Genomic DNA, 23,509 nt, shown 5'->3' on the forward strand with positions numbered 1-23,509 from the left:
TTCTTTTGGATTCAGTTTAATCAAATTCTGCTACGAACTGTTAACTTGTATTCATTCTTGACCTTGTATGCTCATGGAGAAAGGAGACACGTTAAACTGATCGACTACCTTCACTAATTAGGAACGTATATACTGGGTAGTAAAAGGGGAGAATTGCTGCATGCCTGAACACATTGGAGGATTGGCGAGCCTCAACCTGTGCAATTTTTTTTTGAGAAAAACCTGCTCAAATTTGCAAAGGCTTTGGTATGAGTGACAACCGGAAGACAAGCCTTAGAAGGATTGCTAAGCTCGTGCCCACATGTAACCCTATCCTCACAGAGTATATAAGGGCGGGTAGGGACATCGTCAAACCAACCTCAATCTCATGTATACAAACCATCACACAGGACGTAGGGTATTATACTATTCAACAGCCTGAACATGTCTAACTCTTGTGTTGCATGCACTTTCAAGTTCCTGATCTTGGTGGCACTCCACCTATAAATCTACTGACTCGGGGGGTATGCCTTTGGTAGGTTGGCGGATAAAGCACTGGTAACAAGAGAACTGCCAAAGTTCATTAGATTGAAAAATCAGTTTGTTACACCCGGTGTTTTCTGGCCACGCCCGATCTCGTGCACTATCACATTGGAATATTCGCTCTGCCTGAATGGTTAGCTTTTTGAGGCAATCTCTCCTTTTATGTACGAAAACGAATTGATTCTGAGCATTATGTCCATCAATAGGTTTGCCAAAAGCCATGAACTATTATGTTCATTTACTTGGAACTTCTTCATCCTTGGAAAAGCAATAGAGAATTTTTACAATGATGGAAAAAAAAGAGGGCCATCTATTTGACAGAATCGTACAGTGGTCAAGGTAGAAAGTATGAAGAAGTACCTAAACTAAAGTACCTAGTGGTACAAAAATATGAGACCGACTACCAATCAAAAGACTGTGACCGAATACCCTTAATGCTATTAATTGAATTTTTGAAAATACCTTCCATAGGCCACGAAGAATTTCATGAAAAAGTATCTGAAAGTACCCTCTGATACTTTACAATCACTGTAACATAGCTCAAACCAATAATGAGCTATCTGAGTTGAGTATACATGGCTCAAGAAAGAGTAGCTAGCTTCAACTCGGTAATTGTACTGTAGTCGTTTTCTTATCTATACAATTGGTATTTTATCAATAATAAATGAGCAGAAATATAGGGCAACAAAGATTGCAATCCCAGCGATAAAATTTTGATATAGACTATTGTTATCCGAGGTGGGGATAAAAGCCTCTTTCAGTCTGTTTGTGAGCTTAAACACCCGGTATGATATCTGCAGTATAAGTCACGTAGTGAATATCGTTTTGATGATTTTTTCTTGAATGAAAATCACTTTGACGTTGGAGCTTACCAAAATAAATATCGTTGTAGTAACCAAAAAGTTAAGCAGCGGGTAATCTGGTATGAGAGATAGAAGCAACTTTGGCTGTCCATTGGGAATACCAGACCTGTAAAAGAAGCCACTCATTCCTCAGTGTGAAAGCTGAAAACACAACAGAACAGAAACTCAAAAGCATCCGAATCTTTTTTTTTCACGATCGTGCTTCAGCATGTTTTTTTATTAAAAAGAAAAAAGCACCCAACCTTTTTCTTTTGGATTCAGTTTTAATCAAATTCTGCTACAAAAGGTTAACTTTGATTCATTCTTGACCTTGTATGCTCATGGAGACAGGAGACACACATTACACTGATCGACTACCTTCAGTAATCAGGAACGTATACTGGGTAGTAAAGGGGAGATTTGCTGCATGCCTAAACACATTGGAGGACTGGCGAGCCTCAACCTGCGCAAATTTTTTTTGAGGAAAACCTGTGCAAATTTGCCAGGGCGCTACATTTAAGTTTGCTTTGGTATGAGTGGCAACTGGAAAACAAGGATTGGAAGGACATAGACGTGCCCATTTCCTTCCATGACCATAAAAATCACCTTAGGAAATGGACACAATGCCATTTTTTGGACGGTAGCATGGTTGCAAGGGCAGGCATCAAATGGCATTGCTCCCAGCTTCTGCAGTTTTTTTTTTCGTTTTTTTTTCTTGGGGCTTTGTTAGTCCACCTATATTAATTAATAAACGGCAGGTCCTGCCAGTTTACATTAAAAAAAGGACCATACTGAGTTCCAAGTAAAAAAACAGATGAGTCCCATACCTGAGCCAAATGTGGAACTGAGAAATATAACTCTCCATTGTAATTTTGCCAAGCCAACTATAAAAGAAGGGATTACGTACTTAGAGATGGAGTAACTGAAACTATATAAAAGCAAATAACTCGATAAGTTGGCAGAAATTTAGAGAATCTTACGATCTATTAAAAAAAACTAGACAACAAGGTCCAGACTGCACCCTCGCTTTGATTTAAGAAGAAAGTGAAACTCAACCCCCTAAGAGCACGCTCTGCTAGCCGCTAGCCTACGAGTGCTTGCTAATTTTACCATCTATTGAAAAGTACCAAGCTATATATACAGCAAACTTTGACTTAGGAGGCAAATTGAAAATTGGTAACTTGGATACCATATTCTGATCTCTTAAGTTTTAGTTTTCATAGCTCGAGATACCTTTGCAAATGCCATAGAAACACAAAATTTTAAATTCTTACACAAAAAGAGCCAAAGAGGTACTCCTCAACTTCTGGTTGCAATTGCGTAGGCAGATATAAACACTGTAAGAAACAGATGGGGTCATCAACTGTACGTAATGAGAAATTCTGCCACACACCATATAATTAGGAATTTCATTGCATAAGATTTGTTATACATACGTTATAGGAATCCATGAGGTGTAGGGATGGTACTTGTTGTATGTAAGTTTGTCCAGCTTGTAGATATATTGGTACCACAGATAGCCAGCCTAGAAAAAGGAACAGAACCTATAGTTAGTTATTGACTTGTGAACAGTAAGGGCAGAATTACAAAGTTAAGAAAAAGAGCTCGGTTACAATGATCGTGAAGTATCAGAGGGTACTTTCAGGTACTTTTCCATTGAATTTTTCCTAGCTAGCCGTTGATCTATAGAAAATTAAATTAAATTAGTATTTAGTCCCACTCTTTTGGTACTTCGTCCCATATTATTGTACCACCAGGTACTTTAGTCTATGTACTTCCTACCTTGGCTACTGTACGATTTTGTTAGATGGATGACTCTCATTTTTTCAATCAATGTAAAAATTCTCTAAGAAAAATGAGGGTATAATTACAATGGCACTATAAAGTAGCGGCAAGAACACAAATGCCCCATAGTTATTTTCTTATTAGAACTCATCCTAGTCAGTGCACGATAATGGTAACAAATGATCATGGGACTTACCATCAAGGAAATTGTCACAATGGTTCCCTTGATTGACAGTCAAACCTTAGTCTTAGATTCTTCGAGCTTCTCCATCCATTTTTCGACCTGTTTAGGACAGAATGTTCTATTTAGATTAACATGAGGTAAACATATGGATTAAGGAGAGGACCCTTAAAGTAGGCATAACAAAGAGAAAAAACTGTATGAAATAACTTTGTATTTCTAATATTATGCGTTCAGTTCAATAGGATGAAAGATATATCACTATTTGAGACACTTACATTAGGGTGAAAGTAGGCATAGATCATTCCAATGATCCATATGTATCGATCAAGACCAGAACGGAAATGCCACTCGTGCAACAGGGGCAAGTTTACCTTTGAATGTTCTGGATTTTTGTAGCCTGAATCAAAAAGACTTTTTTGTTCAGTCCACAACTCAAATGACAATGACATACAGAAAGAAATAATGAGAGACCTTACCAATCAGAAATGTTAATGGCGCCCACAAAATTTCAAATACCCCAGGAATTTCCCAAATCAAAATGACAGTCAAAAAGCAACAAGCAATCTTAATAGCCACAACTGATGGCATCTCATTGTACTTGTTGAACAGAAAGAGCGATCCGTATACCATTAGAGTAAATAGGGTGTGCATTGGAGAGATATAATACAGCATATAATCATTGTCTAGGACAATGCAACAGAATGCTGTGAAGAAATTAACCCTCCACATCATCTGCACTAAATGTAAATTTGTTGTGTTCAGTGATTGAAAGGTGGAGTTACAAGAAATCTAGATGGTTCAAGCTTATCATCAGTAACAAAGTAACTAAATTTGCGTTAGAATGGGCACCTGAGCAAATCTTGCAATGCTAAAATCTTTCTTCTTATAGTAATATGAGAAATTCCCAAATCCAGTCATCCAGACATAGCAAGCAATGAACACACGAACTACATTGTATATTTCTGAGGCAGCGAAATAGTGGTACATCAGAAATAATACCTGGAATTACAGATTGTATAATTAGACCTATTGTGCAGCCAAAACACAACTAAAAATACAACATGCATTTAATATGTCATCACAGTCAAGTCTCTCTTGAAATCCAATGTGATATAGATAGCTAAAAATCACACTACTGACAGAACTAAAGAAGTCTGGTAACACACCAACCTGCATCCACCCTCTCCATTCATCAGTTTGGTGGCGATTAAGATAGAGAATGGACTTTCCTGAAATTGCTGATGGTTCATGGTGCTTCTTAAGTGAAGTAAGTGTTGATGCGACGATAAGAAGAATGTATAAAAACAGAAACATGTCGCGGTTATAGCTCTGTTGAGAACAAAACAGGGATATGAGCATGTTGAGGCCATAGTAAATCAGAAAGCTAAAAGTCCCAAGGTCACTCTTCAGATATCAGAAGCATACTATGAGCTCTGTTAACCAACAAAAACTATGTTACATCTACCTGTAGCTACTCTGCTGAGAGTTTTAAGATTTTCTTTTGAGAAACAGAGTTTTAAGATTAAGTAACATCAGTCTTACCTTCTTGCTTTCTGCAAATATGTTTGTCCGATCACAAATGTAAAAGTAAACCAGAATAATGCCAAACTCAGACCTGGTAATGGTTAAACAACATGTAAGGTCCATCATTCTTATTAATCACATAGCCAGAATTCCTAGAGCAGACGTGCCATTAATTCATATTGATTGATCTTACATGGCTCTCAGTACGCCCTGATTTTCAAGTAGAAAGGATTCATTCAATGTTATGAACCTGCAGCTCACAAGTCACAATCACAGAGACATCAACATTTACGAATTGTATGCGATATATATCCTGACCGCTTTACGATATATATGATCCTGATGGTTTTATTTTATCAGTACCTTATTAAATTTGCCTTGGCAGAGTTGTTTCTGGATGGAAGTTTGGATTGGCCTCCTTCAAGTAGCTCTGCCCTATCATCTTGTTTGATGGTTTCATTGCTCAAGTTAGCATCCGAGTGGCTGAAGATGATGAAACAATAATCGCAGCAAAATTAGGACAACTGTTCTTGAACTTGTTCATGATGCTACTGTAAGCTGTAAACAGCAATTAATACTAGTGACTACTGTTGCAGACGAGTTGTCCGTCCTTAAACAATTACTAATTCGCAGATCTTTTGATTGAAGAGAGATACTGATTTCGGTTCAAAAAAAAAAGAGAGATACTGATTCATCAGATCTTCTGTCCCAAATAAAGCTGAGCAACAACCAGGGGTTTCCACAGAGATACAACTTACACTTTTTCATGAGACGATGATGTCCTGTATCCCAGGAATTCAGAATAGATCCATGCGGCGAGGACAGAGGAAAGACTGAGCAGAAATGGCACCTGCAAGATATTAGCATAACTATGAGTGCTATGAGCCTAGCAATTAGTTCATCAAAAGCATCAGACTAGCTAACCTGCAAGCCCATCGTAATTCATGAAGAGTTGCGGTTCCTCTGGAATGCTCACAGCTACTGATCTATATGCAATTATATATATGGTTTAACAAACGATAAATATAGACGGAACTAATTCATTCCACACACAAGCCTTTAAAGCTGCAAGACTAATTCTCTGATAGAGACGTGATTAACATGACTCGGTAATAATCAGCCGTTGCAGCCTCTGCTCCGTGTTGTAGGTGGTGTTCGTATACGCGTAGAGTTGTTCAACCATTGAAAAAAAAATCGTTTGTTTGGACATGGGCCGGAAAATTTGTGGAATGAGTGGTCTTGCCCATATTAGGGGTGGGAGCAGGTTTCTATTTGAAGGGCAAATTGCAGATTTTACCACTACTTCGACCTCTGAATTGCACTAAAAACACGAAATTGCAAAATCGCCATCAAAAGTTATAAAAAATCCGTTCTGTTTGCCACTTGAATCCTTTTCAGTTAGCTGCCGTCATATTTTCACCACGTTTAGTACTTGACCACGTCTCTTCAGCTCCCCCGTTCAGTGCTTTGTTCCGTAATTCCTCTGATGTAGTCTACGGACGTTTCTGCCGGCATCGTGGTTACGACACCCGCGACGGAATGTTGTCCCCGCTGCCAGTTCAGCACAGCAACTGTACGTGTTGAAGCCTGTGATGCTGTCGCTGGTGCCGCCGGCGCCGTGGTCGGCGTCAACGTCCAGAACGCTGTCGCAGTTGCTGCGGCTACCGCCCACGGCCGGCAATCCACCACGTCTCCCTACCTGCTATCGCCTCAATCACCGGCGGCTTCCATGTCCAGCATGCCCAAAACGCCGCAGCCGACTGTCCAGGTCTGGTCGCCGTCCACGTCCAGCACGCTCTCGGGACGCTGTCGCCGTGGCTGGTCCAGTGGTCCTGCAAATCCCTATCGCCTGCAAGTACATGTGAAAAGGTACGTGATCGATGATCAAATTACTACTGCAAGTTAGATGGTCCTCAATCTTTTATGACAACGTAGTGTATACTTCTTGCTTCTGACTTATGCGTAGGTGATCTTAGCATGCATGCGTATTAATGGACAAATGCTTTGCACCTAGGTCCCTCCCTAATTAAATGTGAGATGGATAGCATATGCATATGAAGAGTATAGCAACAAACTTGGTAGCTTTAACAGTAATGATCCTCCTGTTTACCTTGTTCTCCAAGGAGAAACCACCAGGTTCTCTTAGTAATAAAATGAGCCTGTGAGCCCCGCAAAACAAAAACAGCTAGAGTTGACCATGAGAAGCTTAAACAGATAGTTATGATATCCATTTCAATATTATTATAATGATTTACCTTGCCACCAGTCGCCATCAAGTTATGAAATATGTTTCAATACTAATATAATGCTTTTCAGCTATGCCATGCCCTCCATGCTTCTAAAAGTAAAATGATCAACCCAGATATAAACAAACCGAAATTGTGGAGACAAGAGTTGGAGGTTAAAAGTATTTATGAGTCGACAAAACAATACACACACTGTATGTATCATTTAAGATAATGGTAACTATAACCTACATGATTCCCTAGATTCATTTGGGAATGTAATTATTCCCAGGTTAAGGTCGAAGATGGCAATCAAGTGACATGGCGGCAATGGTGCATATCCATTAGTTGGTGATGAACATAATAGCGGTCATCCGGACATATGTTTCAGGTTCAAACTGACTAATCATCTCATATAGGCAAAATATCAAACAATTGTTGTGCATATGTGCTCTTAGAGCAGCTTCACCGTTGCAATTTTGAGGGTGCTCTGGAGCTCTAGAGAAAGATTCCCTCTTGCTATACGCCGGAGACGTGGGTGCTCCAAAGCATCACCTTAGCTACGGTGCTTCGTTTTTCACCCAGTGCTTTAAATAAAATAATATTTTTTTTCTGGTGTCGTCGTTGCAAGTTGCAACTGTTGCATGTTAGGCAAGAAGGAATATTTTTTTCAAGGTAGGACTTGATATGCTTGCTATACGTTGGAGAGTTTTGTTCCACGTAGCACCCGGATGACGTGTTCAACATTAGGCCTACCTCATAGTCTATACGATGCTGCTCTTAATAGACAAGGGTGGGTAGGACCGTAGAAGGGGGCGTTCATGGCTACGAGCCCACGACTAAGGGCCGAGCAAGCGGCAAGACAGGCGAGCGTCATAGCATGGTGGCAGGGAGCATTGTGGATGCCGAGATATGCATGCGGCATGGGCTGCTGGTTCTTCTGATCCTGGCATCATGTCGCTGCACCCTCCCGCTAGACCGCTACGTGCGCTGCCCGCCACCTCTCGTCTGGCAATGGTCACCGATGGAGCCAAGCTCGACTGCAGCCGCGGGGAAGGGGAGAAGGAGACGCCAGGGGAGTTGGGCTGGCGTGGGGGGCACGCTGTCGTGGTGACTCGGCGCGGGTGCCCCTCTGAAAGATCGATGCTGTGGCTCCTCCTCCTTCGTTCTCCTCCACTGCAGCCTGACGGGTAGCTTGGCCTGACGTGGAGGTGCGGCAGACCGGTGTGGTCTCGCCGGTCGTGCCGAAGCGGAGCGGTGGTACGTTGGATGGGCAAACATCTCTACCCTGCAGCTCGTCTTCCATGGCAGTTCGGCGGGTAGCCCGACACGCCGTGCCAGCGCCCAGCGCGGAAGCACATAGTAGCGTCGCCGCTCGTGCCTAGGAGGAGGTGTGCAAGATTTACTGTAGATGCCCACGAGCGCTTGGACTGTGGGTCGATTCAAGTGAAGCTCGAAGGGTTTTGTGAAAACATTATGTGCTTCCCTAGACTATGGGTAGATTTCTGCTCAATAGAAGGGCCTTTTTGCAAAAAGCCTTGGATAATGCATGATCTTAGCCGTCCCCTGCCGATACGTTGGTCGAGAATTCGCCGTGACGTGGCCACACTTCCACCACACCTTTTGGTGCAAGAAACATATTGAGAGATTGCATCCATATGTAACTGCTATGTTGGGAACTCTCCCTCCCATCCCCCGTGTCGCTCCCGCATGGGTGACATGGGCGGGTGAAACACCGCCGCCGCCGCCGCCCCTTCCTTCCTCCCTTCCCTTTGTCGCGCCACTACTCGAGCCAACCGCTGGAAGTTCGTGCGGCTCGCAAAGGACAGTGGGCGGCCCTCTTCTCCCTCGCGTCCAGGCAGGCGCGACTGCGTCGGCTCTTGGAGCGGGCGACTCGTGGCGACACCAGCGTGGGTGCCCGGATCTAGCACCAGCGTGGCAGATCTGGTGTCCCCGCGGCCAGATCCCCTGATGGGCGCGACAGGCTGCTCCTAAGTGGATTGGTGGTGGCGCTGCGCATGTGTGGGCGCTAGAACGTGATGGTCCTAGGGTCGTAGAGGTTGTGCGACGGCCGCATGCTGGCGCCAAAGCAGCCCGCTGGCTGTGGGCGCATGGTGTTTCTACTCGGAACTTTTAAACAAGCAATGTAACATACCTGCTGAGAATAACTCATAAAGAGAAAAACTACTGCAACTAGGGCGAAGTTGCTGTTTGGAAAGGTAGATGCATGTGAATGTAAAGTTTGTGTTTGGATGTGGTTGATCAAAGTTTACAAATGACAAAGGTCGGCTATTTATAGCCTAATCCTAACCTCCCTTGCCGATATAGCGAGATTACAAACTTGGAAAACACAAAACAAACTTGCCTAATCAAACGAAATAAAATTCAAAAGATAACTTGCTGACGTAGCCCCACCAGTTCCTTCCATAGCTCCATCAGCTGCGACGCCTCCTCTGGCCCAAAGGCCCAATATACTCTCTCCTCTCGTCCTGATCCAGCACCTGCCCATTCTCTATGGGCCATCTATCCAATAGATTGACATGTGCCAAAAAATGGTGTCAACACATGCCCCCAAGTTTCGGAATGAAATATAAACTTTACTCCGTAATTCCTTCAGTCCGATTGGCTTTCCTTCTGACAACACACAGTCGACTCCTCGCGTCCCGTGCTGGTGACAAGTGCAAAAACTTTTCTTTGCCCCTGGCTTCAACTCCTATCCACCGCTCGTTCGCACTGCGATGATCTGAATTCTGTCTTTTCACCCCTGATTTATTTCCAATTTGACCCTAGGTCAAGACCCTTCATCTTCCTCCAGCTGATCTCATCCTCCTTAGTTAGGCCACAAATAGTACTCATCGGTACGGCCAACCCATCAAACTCCATCGGCTTTGGCTTCCTCTCTTCTGCCTTAGCAAAAACCCTAGCCTCCAATCTTCATTGGCAAATGGCAGGAAACAAGCGCGCGGGCGAGGGTCCCTCCAACCAGCCCCCAGCTCTTCATCATCACAGGTAACAAATCTGCTGCTCCCATCCATTCATGGTAGCTCGATCAGATCTAATCGGCATTTGCTTCTTCTTTAGGGATGACGAAGCCTCTAGTGCACCGTCTCGCTCTCATTTCCCATCATCATCAAGCCCTTTTGATGATCTTGACAAAGGAACTAAGGATTTCATCCAGACACTCCTCCGAGAGAAGGATAAAGCCCGCTAGAACTATGCTGAGGAAACCAAGAAGACCAGTCGATTAGAAGACCAGTTGGTGGTTGCTAAAGACACGGCACTGACTGCACGTGCCCAACTCATCACTGCCGATGCAAGGTTAGCAGGTCAGTACTCTGTTGCCATCGAAAAATTCCTCCGATATAGCATCATTCTTTTCCCTAACTTTCGCCTGCATCTCTTTTAGCCTTGGAATCACAGGTTTAGGCCCTCCTCGATGCAGCAGCCACCGCCACAGAAGAGGTGAATGCTCGGGGCGATACCGTCACCGCTCGTCTGCTGGACGTCCCCAACTGTGACCGGGAGGTCATCGTTCATGGAGTTCATCGAGGCGCCGCCGTCGCCCTCGCTGTGGTGCAGATCACTTGATAATCAGACAACCAAGACATTAATCAAATAGCTTGATCAAAACAAAGTCTTTGTGGTGGGTGTTTTTGCACTAAGGGCGATACATATCATATCGTCCATGTAAACCGATGTTCACGACAATCAGCTAGCAGATCTGAATCTCCGCGATATTTTTTCTTTTAGTTTTTTATGCTAGAGGCCATACGTAGTATCGGCTATGATTTGCATCCTTGTAGATGATCAGGATGACTCTTTCGAGCTAATTTCCTGGACTACATCCAGTCTAAAATCAGCCATCATCAGGATCTCTCCTTCCCAGGCTTCTCTGGATATGCATCTGATACCCTGACCACTCCAAATTTCTAAGTCAGCCGTCGCAACGCTGAAAGATGAGTAAGCGTCTATGATCTCCACGAAGTCTCCGATCCACTAGGCAACACACTGATGCATAGTAGATGGAATGCAACAGTTAGCGTGAATCCAGTCTCTGCTTAGGAGAGTACTATAGGATCCTTTGCCGCTGATGGCGAAGAAAGCAGTCGGCAGTGTCTTGCTTCCAATCGTCAGGTCAAAGCAAATTGTCCCCCGGGCTGGAGAAACTGCACCTTCAAAATCTTTGGATTAGATCATCCTCCCCAAGCCCAAGCTTTCGGTACATCATGTACAACATGATGTTCACCGCAGCTCCTCCATCAACAAGCATCTTGGTCATCGGCTTGCCATCGATGTACCCTTTCATGAACAATGGCCTAAGATGCTTGCGCTCTTTGTCTCCCGGCTTTTCAAATATTGCTTGCGTAGGATCCAGGGACAACTGAGCCATGGTTTTCTCTACCTCTCCATCAGATGAAGCCTTGTATTCCATGGGTAGAACAAAACTATGTTAACCGATGCAGCCTCTACTTCATTGGTATGATTTGTGGATAGTTTGATCTGTCCCTTCTGAAGTAATAGATCAAAGATTCGGTCAGCCTTTGTGACGTCGAACCCGAACTTCTTTTCCTTTTCTGCAAACGGGCACGAAACTGGCTCTTTCTTCTTGGTCCACTCGGCCAAGCCAATCTCTGCCTCATTTTCAGAATCGGAGGAATCTCCCGCAAAGTTGACTCTTTTCTAGAACGTGGTTCGCATTTGGACCTGGGCCCGAATGTCAACACATGTTGGCCTCTAAGCGAGATGAATCGGACTCTCAAATTCATGAGAGGAGAACCACTCTTTGATGTGAGGCAGCAATCCCTGAAAAGCCAATATGCTTTCTACTCTCATCCAGATCCAACGCCGGCCCATTCTCTATCAGCTGCCTGTCCAATAGATTGACACGTGCCAAAAAATCATGTCAAAAATTGGAAAACATGATGTCATATTGTTTATATATTTGTGAATATATTATTATAGCTAAATAACTTAATTATATGATTTCCTTTGACTTTTAGTTATTTTTCAATATTCTTTGAATTCGAACAAGACCAATGGACTTATAGTACTTTAGAGCTTGAGTACGCATAGCAATTCTGAAAGAATAAACAGTAATAAGGAAATTAAATAAAACTAGATTTGGGAGAAATGAGGAAAACACTTTGGTACTGGTTGGAAAGACCAACCGATACCAAAAGGGTTGCTCGCTTGAGTCAGCGTGGCATGCTCTAAGGTACCGGTTGTTCTTTCCAACCGGTGCCTAATTAAGGTGGCCCTGAGTACCAGGTAAAATAACAGATGTCCTTGACAGATCCCATGGGTCTCAGGTTGAAAAACCGGTGTCTAAGGACCTTTCCAACCGGTGCCCATGACCCTTTTTCTAGTAGTGTTACAAGTTGATGGACCCAAAAATAAACTTTCAGAGTATGTAGACCTAAGTGACACCCCTTGCAAGTTGATGGACCTCTATTGCATTTTACACGAAATATTTTTTGCAATATAAGGTTGATGGTTTGAAGCTACTATATTTTTTTGGAAATAATAAATCAACATATTGCTTATTTTGGAAATAATAGATCAACATATTGCTGCTAGTTTGACAAAGCAAAAGTCCTCGTGGGTGATTGATGTAGGAATACATGCATATATACAGTAACTTAATGCTAGTTTGACAAAGCAAAAGCCTCATAGTTTATGTGCTTGCAATGATTGGTGGTAAAACAGCTCTTGTGTCTTTGGTTGTAACCATCCACCATGGATGTGTGAGGCCAGTTTCCCTTATCTAAAAAAAAACAGCTCTTGTGTCACCGAATGGGTAATAAAAAACAGAGCAAAGTCGATAAGGTATTCTTTCATCCACCTTGATGTCCTTGGATCTCCAATGCCCTTACTCCTCGGGCTGGGAGATGTAACCCTTCCTGATCCTCTTCAGCCTGTTCACCACTTCGTTCATCGGGATCCTTCTGTCAGGTGATTCATCGGAGCACAGCAAGCCCACCTCCACTGCTGACGCCTGGAAGCTGGCCAATGTGTTAGGGGCGCCGGCACTGGAACATGTGCCCATATCACCGAAGCCGTCCTCTTTCCCCTCTTGCAGCATGGCAGGGTCGATAACGTCAACAAGCCGAGACGGGAACGCATGGTTAACCCACTGCCTTAGGCTTAGCTCTCCGCTCTGAATGCCAGGTCCGTAGGCCTCTTCCCTGTGAAGGCCTCGAGTAGCATGATTCCGTAACTGAAGGCATCACTCTTTCGAGATGCTTTTCCTATAGACCCATACTCTGAGTACAAGAGAAAGAAACGTAACGATATATATTAGTCAGATGTTGTACACCAATCGTATATATGAAAGTATGCATGGCTACAATATACCTGGAGCCATGTAGCCGATTGTCCCAGGCATGCTAGCTGATATGACAACAGAGGTACCATCCCCTAGCAACTGCTTTGCAATGCCAAAATCTGCCAGAGGTGCAGTGTACTCCTCGTCAAGTAGGACATTACTTGGTTTCAAGTTGCAGTGTAGAATAACATCACAGTGATGGTAATGTAGGTATTCCAATGCCATTGCCACATCCAACATTATGTCTAACCTCTTGATAAACCCCAAATGCAGCCTGCCTTCTGAATGTAGAAGAGATTCCAGGCTCCCATTATGCATGTACTCAAGCACCAGGGCTTTGAAGTCCAGATTGGAGCAGGTCCTCAATATCCGTACCAAATTGCGGTGTCGAGCCATGCGCAATGCTTGGCACTCAATGTCAAAGCTCTTGGATGCTTGCTCAGATTCCATGTTAAGGACTTTAATTGCAACAATTAAGCCATCACTCAATTGGGCCTTGAAAACCTTCCCAAAGCTCCCAACACCAATGAGATTCTCATCGCTGAAATTTCTAGTAGCTCGAATGATATCATGGTACGATACAAACATGTGGTCAATAATACCATCTCCTGGGGGCTGAATGGATCCCTCCTTTGCTGCCTTAAATTTCTCTATGAAGATTAGTGACAAGATAATGATGGCAATAACCAACGCCGCGATACTAGGAAGAATATATTTCAAAATATGGAGTTTTGCTGAGTGAGAGCTTCTCGCGCATGGCGGGAACCCTAGGCGTGGTAGACCACAAAGAGGTCCATTTCCCACCAAAGAGTAAGGAGGAATGTTTGAGAAAATTCCACCTGTCGGTATCTGACCTTCGAAATTATTGAAAGAAAGGTTCAAGTTGGTAAGGTACATGAGACTAGCCAAGGAATTCGGAATAGTTCCAAAAAGTGAATTGTTAGACAAATCTAATGTAACAATGCTAGTTAATTTGCCGAGTGAGTCTGGTATGGAATCCTGAAACATGTTATGAGAAAGGTTAATGAAGGTTACTGCTTGGAGTTGACCTAGAGAAAAAGGAATGGGCCCTGACAGATGATTTGTTGATAGGTCCATATAGACTAATGCTTGCACGCTCCCGATGTCGGGCAGTAGCATGCCACTCAGGGAGTTATGTGACAAGTTAAGCTCGATAAGGTTTTCAAGGTGCCACAAGCTATTGGGTATGAAAGAGGATAGGTTGTTTTGGTATACGGTCAAGCTTTGTAGATTGCTGAGATTGCCAACTGTGTCAGGTACCGGTCCGATAAATTTGTTACTTCCCAAATGCAATTCAACCCGTCTTGTCATCATGCCAACTTCAATTGGGATCGGCCCTACAATTAGATTATTATAGAGATTAAGGATCTGGAGATTCGCCATTAGCATGATTTGTGGGGGAATAGTTTGTCTTAGTTGGTTGCTGTAGAGAGAAATTGCGATGAGGCCACTTAAATTTGCCATCACAGCTGGCAAGCTACCGGAGATTTGATTGTCATGTGCGTAGAAAGTTTGTAAATTGTTTGAAAAATTCCCAACGCTGTTGGGGATACTACCTGTGTAAGAGTTCATTGCTATGTCTAAATTTCGAAGAGCCCTACAGCTAGAAAGAGCGTCTAAGAAATCAAGCTCTCCTCCAAGGTTGTTTCCTTCAACATTGAGAAACCCAAGAACTCCGAGTCGACCAAATGTTGAAGGCACGGTGCCATCCAATTGGTTGTGAGCCAAATCCAATTGAGCGACCGTGGTCAAGTTGCCAAGTGAAGCGGGAATGGAACCAGTTAGTTGGTTTGCCGCAAGATTTAGCCATGAGAGCTGCTTTAGCTGTCCTAGATCTGCTGGGATCACTCCAGTTAAATTCGATTCGACGAGATCCAGTTGATTAAGTTGAGTAAGATTGCGCAGCCCAGTGGGGATTGACCCAACAAGATTATTTCCACCCAAAGAAACAGAAGTAAGTTGCGACAACGTTGGCAGCCATGCTGGGATGACATCATCAAATGAATTATAGGACAATGAAAGTATCCGGAAGAATCGGCATGCAGCGAGACCAGACGGGATTCTTCCCCCAAAGTCATTTCAGGAAAGGGTCAATACTTGCAACATGGGTAGATTAAAGCTTTGTTTGTCAGGGATTGGCCCCGTGAGGTTGTTGTTCTTTACTAGGGCCATCACCTGAAGCACGGAGTTGTTGAAGATGGCAGGCGGCACAGGATCAGACAGCTGGTTGTCTTGCAGGACCAGGATTTTGAGCCCAGACAAAGACCCAACACTCACCGGTATGGGACCCGAGAGGCTGTTGTTCCCCAGGTTGAGCGAGATCAGCAAAGGCGTGTTGTTGAACATGCCAGCAGGTATCGGCCTGCTCAAGTAGTTTGTGTCAAGGCGGATGTACATGAGATTGCGCAAGTTTTGTAGCTCCGGAGGGATCCAACCGGCTAGCTTGTTGTGATAGAGATCAAGAATCTGCAGGCTCGTGAGGTTGCCGATGGCGCCTGGAATGGAACCTGACAGGCTGTTCTGGTTGAGAACGAGATACCGGAGATGGCGCAGGTGGCCGAGAGCCGGCGGGATCGGCCCCGCGAGGCTAGCGTTGGTGAGGTTGAGGACGGAGAGGAAGGAGAGGTTACTGATGCTGGGCGCAAGCTGCCCCTGGAGCGGCATGTCGGGCAGTGCCGGCTGCCGCATGACACGCCGATCTAGCCGCACATGGCCACGCTGCCTGTGAGGATCACAGAAATACTGAAACAAGATAGCAAATAGATCGGGATAATTCCAAGGAAGAGCAACTGAATTCACTGAATCGATAGGTTTAGGGTTCGTACACCGATCCAGGCGCCGCCGGTGAAGCAGACGCGGCTACAGCTACTCTCACCTAGGGTTTACTTAGTTCACGAAATGACCCGATGAGTTCTCTCTGTTCCATCCAAGGCGTTATTACAGATATCCGAATTACAACAAGTAGTTGAATTACCCAAATTACTGTTTAACACGCGGTGACTAAAGATGGTTTGATCTCCACCATAGATCTTCAATCGTCCGCTTCTCAGCGAAGACGTCAACTTGGAGGTTCCAACACCAACTTCCACTAGAGCTTCGACTTCTGAATTTGACTGATGAAACTGAATGGCTCTCAGGCCATGTTCAGGGGCCTGACAATGCCCCCCCTTTAGCATTCGTGTCCTCATGGATGGAAAGAAGGAAAGACCTTCCGAATGAATGCCGCGTCTTCCCATGTAGCTTCTTCAGGAGGAAGATTCATCCAATGAATGAGCCATTGTACCACTGGCTCGTTATTGCAAGGAATTAACCTTCTTTGTAGAATTGCCTCTGGAGCAACCTTGACTATTCCCTTAGAATCAATTAATGGAAGTTCTTTACTTGGAATCACCGTTGGGCCAATGTGTCTTTTGAGCTGGCTGACATGAAAAACATCATGGAGGAGACATCCCTCAGGAAGGAGTAATTTGTATGCTGCCTTCCCAATTCTTTGTAGAATTCTGAATGGGCCATAAAACTTGGAGTGAAGCTTCAGAAATCTGTGGGCACTTAAAGATGTGTGTCTGTATGGCTGTATTTTCAAATAAACCATATCGCCAACCACAAATTCTCTGTCATGTCTATGTTTGTCAGCTTGATGTTTAATCCTGGCTTGAGCCTTTTGAAGATTATCCTTGATAACTTGTTGGGCAACTTGTCTGTTCCTTAACTGTTCTTGTAAGGAAAGATCTAGACAATCAGGAATAACCACTTCTGCTACCATTGGTGGTTGGAAACCATATAATGCCTCAAACGGTGTGAGTTTTAAAGAAGTGTGGTAAGATGTATTGTACCACCACTCAGATAACGACAACCAGTAATGCCATCTTTTGGGACTGTTGAAGCACATGCATCTGAGATAATTCTCCAAACATTGATTGACTCTTTCAGTCTGCCCATCTTTATTATCAATAATTAAAAGTTCTGGTGATACATTCATGGAGATATGATTCTTTTTACGCATAAAACTAACTCATTTAACTGTATAATTATTAATAGATGTCCCCATAGTAGATGTTCCCAAATGAGATCAACGTTGTAGACAATTTAATAGCAAAAGCATTTTTTTTCATCCATAAAGCTTCAGGTGTCAATTTTTGTTAATCCAAGCAGCAAGTTTGATTTAGCATTCTAGATTTTATAAGATAATCATGCTGCAAATTTGCAAATTAGATATCGTTGTTGGGTACATTCCATTAAGTCTAGCAGCTGATAGCAAAATACATTGCCACTGCTATAAGGCAAAATTGATCATATAGCCTTTTCATGAGGAATTTTACTTTTGAATGATGCTGCAAATTTATTTGCAAACCATCTGGTCTTTAGCTTAAGATTCCAAATTGATTGCTTTGTCGGCTCCACGCTGTTGTTGGCAAAAAAAATACAATTTTAGCTTACCTGATTCATGCCAAGTCAATGATTCTTTTTCAGAACCAAGATGCAATTTGAGTGGAGCGCAAGATTGAAGGGATGATCAGCACCAAGACAACCTTTGCTGCAGCGCTATAAGCTCATTATATTTTAATGTATTCAAACTAGCTAGTGTGTTTCAGAGTTTTAGTTGTGTGTGTTTCGACTAAGTTTGTCATTGGATGGTTCAATTAATGATTTCTAGGAACAAAGAATATTTTAGTTTAATGGATGTCTAAACGCTTCATTCATCATATATTGTTCGCTGTGCAAATATTGTTTGAAGCTACCATTTGTCATATTAGGATAATCATTTGGTATTGCAATATATGATATAGCAACAAACAAACGGTGCGGCAAAAACCTCATACCAATGAAACAATATGCGTGGCAATAGAAGGTCCAAGTATAGAAACCAAGTGTTGATCGTGGCGATAAAAACTTCCATCTATAGCAATAGAACGGCAACCTCTCGCAACCAAACATTTATCGTGGCAATAGAGGGCTCCACCTATAGTAACCACAATGTTTAGTGTGGCAATAGAGTTGCAACCTATAGCAACCAAATATTTGTGGTGGCAATAGATTGTTTCGCATATAGCAACCAAAATGATTAGTGTGGCAATAGAGTGGCCATGTGTTGCAACCATAAAGATAGTGTGGCAATAGAGGATCCATCTATTGCAATGCTATTGATGCGTGGCAATAGGTTCTATTGCAACAACCATTGTTGTTGCTAGTGCACCTATTGCCACCCTTTGAGAATTTGGCAATATGTATCTCTAGCAACAATGAGTGTGTTGCAATAGTTAGTATTGCAACACCCACAGTGGTTGCTTATGCTATGCCTTGCAACACTCCATGGTGTTGCAACAAAACACCATTGTGTTGCAATAGGGAAAAACCTATTGCAACACCAAAATAAACCGTTGCGCAAACCTATTGCTACGACATTAGTGACAACGCCTCCCAACCAAATTTTTGTGTTGCAATTTTGTCTATTGCAACCATTTTTGGCATATTGCAACACTTTTAGGCCGTTGCATCAGGGGTGAAACCTTGTAGTGTATGGATGTTCTCAGCTTTCATCCTGATCTGATGATAGCCAGATCTCAGATCTATTTTAGAAAAAACTTTGGTCCCAAACAACTCATCCAGCAGATCTTCGATGATTGGAATTGGGTACTTGTTCTTTATGGTATTTGAATTTAGCTGTCTGTAATCCACACACATTCTCCAAGTTCCATCCTTCTTCTTGACTAAAATCACAGGTGAAGAAAATGGACTGACACTGGGTCTGATCATTTTTGAAGTCAGTAGCTGTTCTACAAGAGCTTCCATTGCATTTTTCTGATGATGTGTGAAAGGACCTTAATCGCGTAATGTCGCCTAGAGGGGGGGTGAATAGGCGTTTAAAAACTAATCCTGCAGATTTATTCTCTTAACACAAATGTCAGCAACCAACCGGTCAGACCGGTTGAGCAGACCGGTCAGACCGATCCTACGCAGAACCTGCACAAATGTGTTAATCCTCCCCTTTACGAGCTCTATCACAAATGCAACTTGGTGTGGAGATTCTGTAGGTGCTTACAAATATATTTCTTAAACCTACACACAGAAACAACAGAAACGAATAGATCGAAGCGGAAGCACAAATAGAGCTAGAGCGCAAGATGTGACGCAAAATAAATGAAGAGTATGCAAAGGAGACACAGAGACTTGTTTCACCGAAGTTCAGATTCACCACGTTCACCACGTGTGAATCCTAGTCTCCGTTGAGGAAGCTTATCGTGACCACAAGGTCAAGCTATCTCCTCCTTTCCACTATATGACCATGTGTCCTCGTGACACACGATCGCTGCTGCAACAAACTTGCCGCTGCTCACCACAAGCTTGGGAGCTAGCCGGCGACGCCTAGCCATCTAGGAGGCTTCACCTCCAAGAGTAACAAAAGCTTCAACGAGTTGGCGACGCAACCGCAAGTGCTCAAGCTAAGGCTTATGCTCTCACTGCTCAAATGCTCTCTTAGCAAATGTTTCACTCAACCCAACTCAAAGGATTCAACACTAATCACTCAAATCTCACAAAGAGAGGTTGGGGAGGACTTCTCAAGTGCTCTCACGGCTTAGAGATGGCTCTGGAATCTAAATGGCATCAGCACCCACGAAAGGGTGAGGGTGTGGGGTATAAATACCCCTCTCTAAAAAACTAGCCGTTTCTCTGTCAGAGTCAGACCGGTCAGACCGGTCCCCCAGACCGGTCAGACCGGTCAGTTCAAATAAACTAGCCGTTGGACCAGACCGGTCAGACCAGTCAGCTTGACCGGTCAGACCGGTCACAGTAGATTTTCTGCTCCCAAGTGTTTCTCTCTGATTTTTCTCACATGGGATGGCTATGAGCACTTTTAGTAATGTCAAACCACTGATGTTGCATCCCCCTTAATAGTACGGCATCCTATACTCAAGTTCACACATAAAATGACATACACACAACACTTGAGCTTTCATGTCTTAATCAAGCCGACCTTCTTCAAACAATATCTTGAGGTTGACAACATCTCCAAGTTCAGTGAGCATGCCTGCTTGAGTTAGTGACTTTGAATCTTCCTTCATATAAGAATGAAATCCATCTTTGATTCACAAGTCACATCCATTTACCAAATAATGACACTCTTCAACATAGAGCTCTCCATGACTCTAGGATCTCTGGTATTTTGACCCGTATCGGTTTCCTTGATCCCCCCAAGCCAACGCTTGCGTAGCCTCTTGAAACACGCCTTTCGGTCCTCTCTACCTTCATCCTAGCCGTTCATATTGAACTTCACATTGATTTGTGTCATGCATGAAATCTTCTTTACCAAAATAAATTGACCATTTAATTTTCATATGCAAGCTTTCCAATTTGAGACAACATATGCACATCAACTCATGTCTCATTCACTTTTCTCTTGCTTGCTTCCCTTGACAATAATTATTCATCTCATATGACAAGTCTTTCTAATTTGAGACTATGCAACAACATATTATGTCTCATTCTCATAACCTTTACTTGTCATATGAATTCCATCAAAAGTCGAACAAGCCTTTAATTGATATTGGAGCCTTCATGTCAATCATGAGTACCTTGCTCTCAATTTTCTTTTACAACTTTGCTTGCCACTTTGAGTCCCATATTAACTAACAAAACTTCAACAATATATTAGAGCCTTTCATATCAAACATGAATACCTTGCTCTTCCATTTTTCTTTCTCATTCTAGCTTGTCACATATAATGATTGCCAATGGGACATACACATTTGCTTGCAATACATGAGCTATATCATTCCACAATTTAAATACCTGCTCTAAATTTTATGCCAACAAGTTAGTTCTTTAATCGTGTTGTCAATCAATACACCAAAACCCACTTAGGGGCCTAGATGCTCTTTCAATGTGGCATTCGATAAGCCCTTTGATTTACTTGTTTAGCAGGATCAATCAATGGAATTGTATGATCAATTTGCCTTTGTGGGGGTAATTCTTTTGGTTCTTGGAAAATATCATCATACTCCAAAAGTAGTCTGTGTAATTCATGGGGTATTGGTACTGATTGCTGTTTGGCATCTCCATTATCATTCCTTAGTACCATGACTGCACCCACTGCTCCCTTTTTCAGCATTTTGCACAGTTGTTTGGCTGATATAGTATGTTGTTTAGCAGGTAATGTTTCATCCACAAAAGTGACTACTATTTCACTATTCTTTGTGATGGAAAATTCTCTTGTCTTGAGATTCAATCCCACAGGACTATGAGCATATATCCAATCTGCCCCAAATATTATATCATACCCTTGAATATCCAGCAGTCTCAAATTGGACTTAAATTGATGGCCCTGTATTGTATAAGGACAATCCAAACAGACTGTTTCACTGAACAATGTTTGGCTATTTGCAGCAGCCACCTTGATCTTTGGAGCAGTTGAAGCTTGACACCCTGCCTTGATTGCAAACTTAGCATTAATCAAACTGGCATCACTTCCAGTGTCCACTAGAGCAGTAGCAAATGTGTTCCCTAGTTTGACTTTCAGAGTGAAGGTAGTTGCAAAGGAGGATGTGCCTTGTAATGCATGCATAGAAATTTTCAGGGAATGTACTTGGTGGTATGAAGCATCTTGAAATGTTTCAGACTTTGTGTCTTCTTGATCATTCACCAGATGTACATTTTCTTGCCCCTCTTCATCTTGAACAAGGACCACTGAAATTTTTTGCTTTCCTTTACACACTTTAGCATGGTCAGGTACCCATGGTTCTCTGCACTTGAAGCATTTGCCAGCTGCTCTCAAGTCAGCAATTGTTGAGTTTGCCTGATCTTTCACTTCTTTATCCTTGACCCAAGGTTTGGGAGCTTTCTGTGTAGAGTTGACAAAAGGAAACCTTTTAACCACTAGTTGGGCTTGTTCCAATCTTTTTGCAAACCAATAAGCATTGGTTAGGTTAGTGGGTTTGTGGGACTGTAAGTGGTGTTGAATGTGATCCTTGAGACCAGAGACAAAACTGCTGATGAAATAGTCCTCATGCAAGGATGGGTTATTTCTCTTGACCAAACCCATGATTTCCTCAAACTTGTCCACATATTCAGAAACAGTTCTTGTCTGCTTGAGGTTGTGGAATTGCCCAATGGCCTCATAAGAAGATGTTTCATTAAATCTATCTTCAATCATTCTGCAAAATTTATGCCAAGGAAGAATATTTGCATTGCAGCCTGTGCCACGCCACCAATATTCAGCTTTCCCCGAGATATATAACACAACAATTTTTACTCTATCTTCATTTGGGACTCCCACTAGTTCATAATATTTCTCAGCTTTTCTAATCCATCCATCTGGGTCAGATCCATCAAACTCAGGAAAACTTAATTTAGGGCCTTTTGCAACAGCTTGTGCTGAACTTGCATATGATTATGGAAAAGTGGTGGAGGGTGAAAAAATACAGTTTCAGGAATATGGGTGTGAACTTGATGGTAATCATGCTTGTTTTGGTGCTGATATACTTGCTGAGGCCTGACAGTGTGTGGGGGTTCATTAGAAGGAGCAGTAGCAAATTCATAGAACTGTTCTAATTCATCAGCATTCCAAGGACAGTCATTCAAATCATATTCCACAAAAACAGAATCATGGTGGCCCCCATTAATCTCGTCCACAGCAGGAACATAGGCATGAGTAGAGTGCTGTGGGTTTGTATGCTGGGGATCTTTACCTTTAAAACTGGAATCCTTGTCGTCAACCGATGGACCATTCAATTTTGCAAGTGTTGTTAGCACATCATCCAAACCTTTCTTCATTGCTTCATTACTAGCTTCCTGTGTCTTCATGAAGTTGGTCAGTGTTCGGCGTATGCCATCAATTTCCACTGAGGTGGCGTAGTGCTCATCCTCTGGTGCAGCTCCAACCTTCCCCATCTGCTGGTTTGCAAATCGGTTTGGGCAAAACCCTCCCCTTCAAGATCTGCTAACCAAAACTACCACTGCCCGCCGCAGATTGAATCGGTGTGGTTCCCGGAATTTTACATAGATACAATTGGTCTGCAACCCTCACCAACAACCAAATCAACTGCAAGATGAGGGGTAATTGAAGGGTGGCTTCCTCGAATCCAGG

At 43.0% G+C, this 23,509-nt stretch overlaps 2 pseudogenes; both read right to left on the reverse strand.

Moving 5' to 3' along the window:
• Positions 1-940: 940 nt before the first annotated feature.
• Positions 941-5,942, reverse strand: LOC120682065 (annotated as a pseudogene).
• A 7,009-nt stretch (positions 5,943-12,951) lies between these two features.
• Positions 12,952-13,966, reverse strand: LOC120680902 (annotated as a pseudogene).
• Positions 13,967-23,509: the final 9,543 nt, after the last annotated feature.

Source organism: Panicum virgatum, chromosome 7N (genome assembly GCF_016808335.1).
Source record: "Panicum virgatum strain AP13 chromosome 7N, P.virgatum_v5, whole genome shotgun sequence".
Classification (NCBI taxonomy): domain Eukaryota; kingdom Viridiplantae; phylum Streptophyta; class Magnoliopsida; order Poales; family Poaceae; genus Panicum; species Panicum virgatum.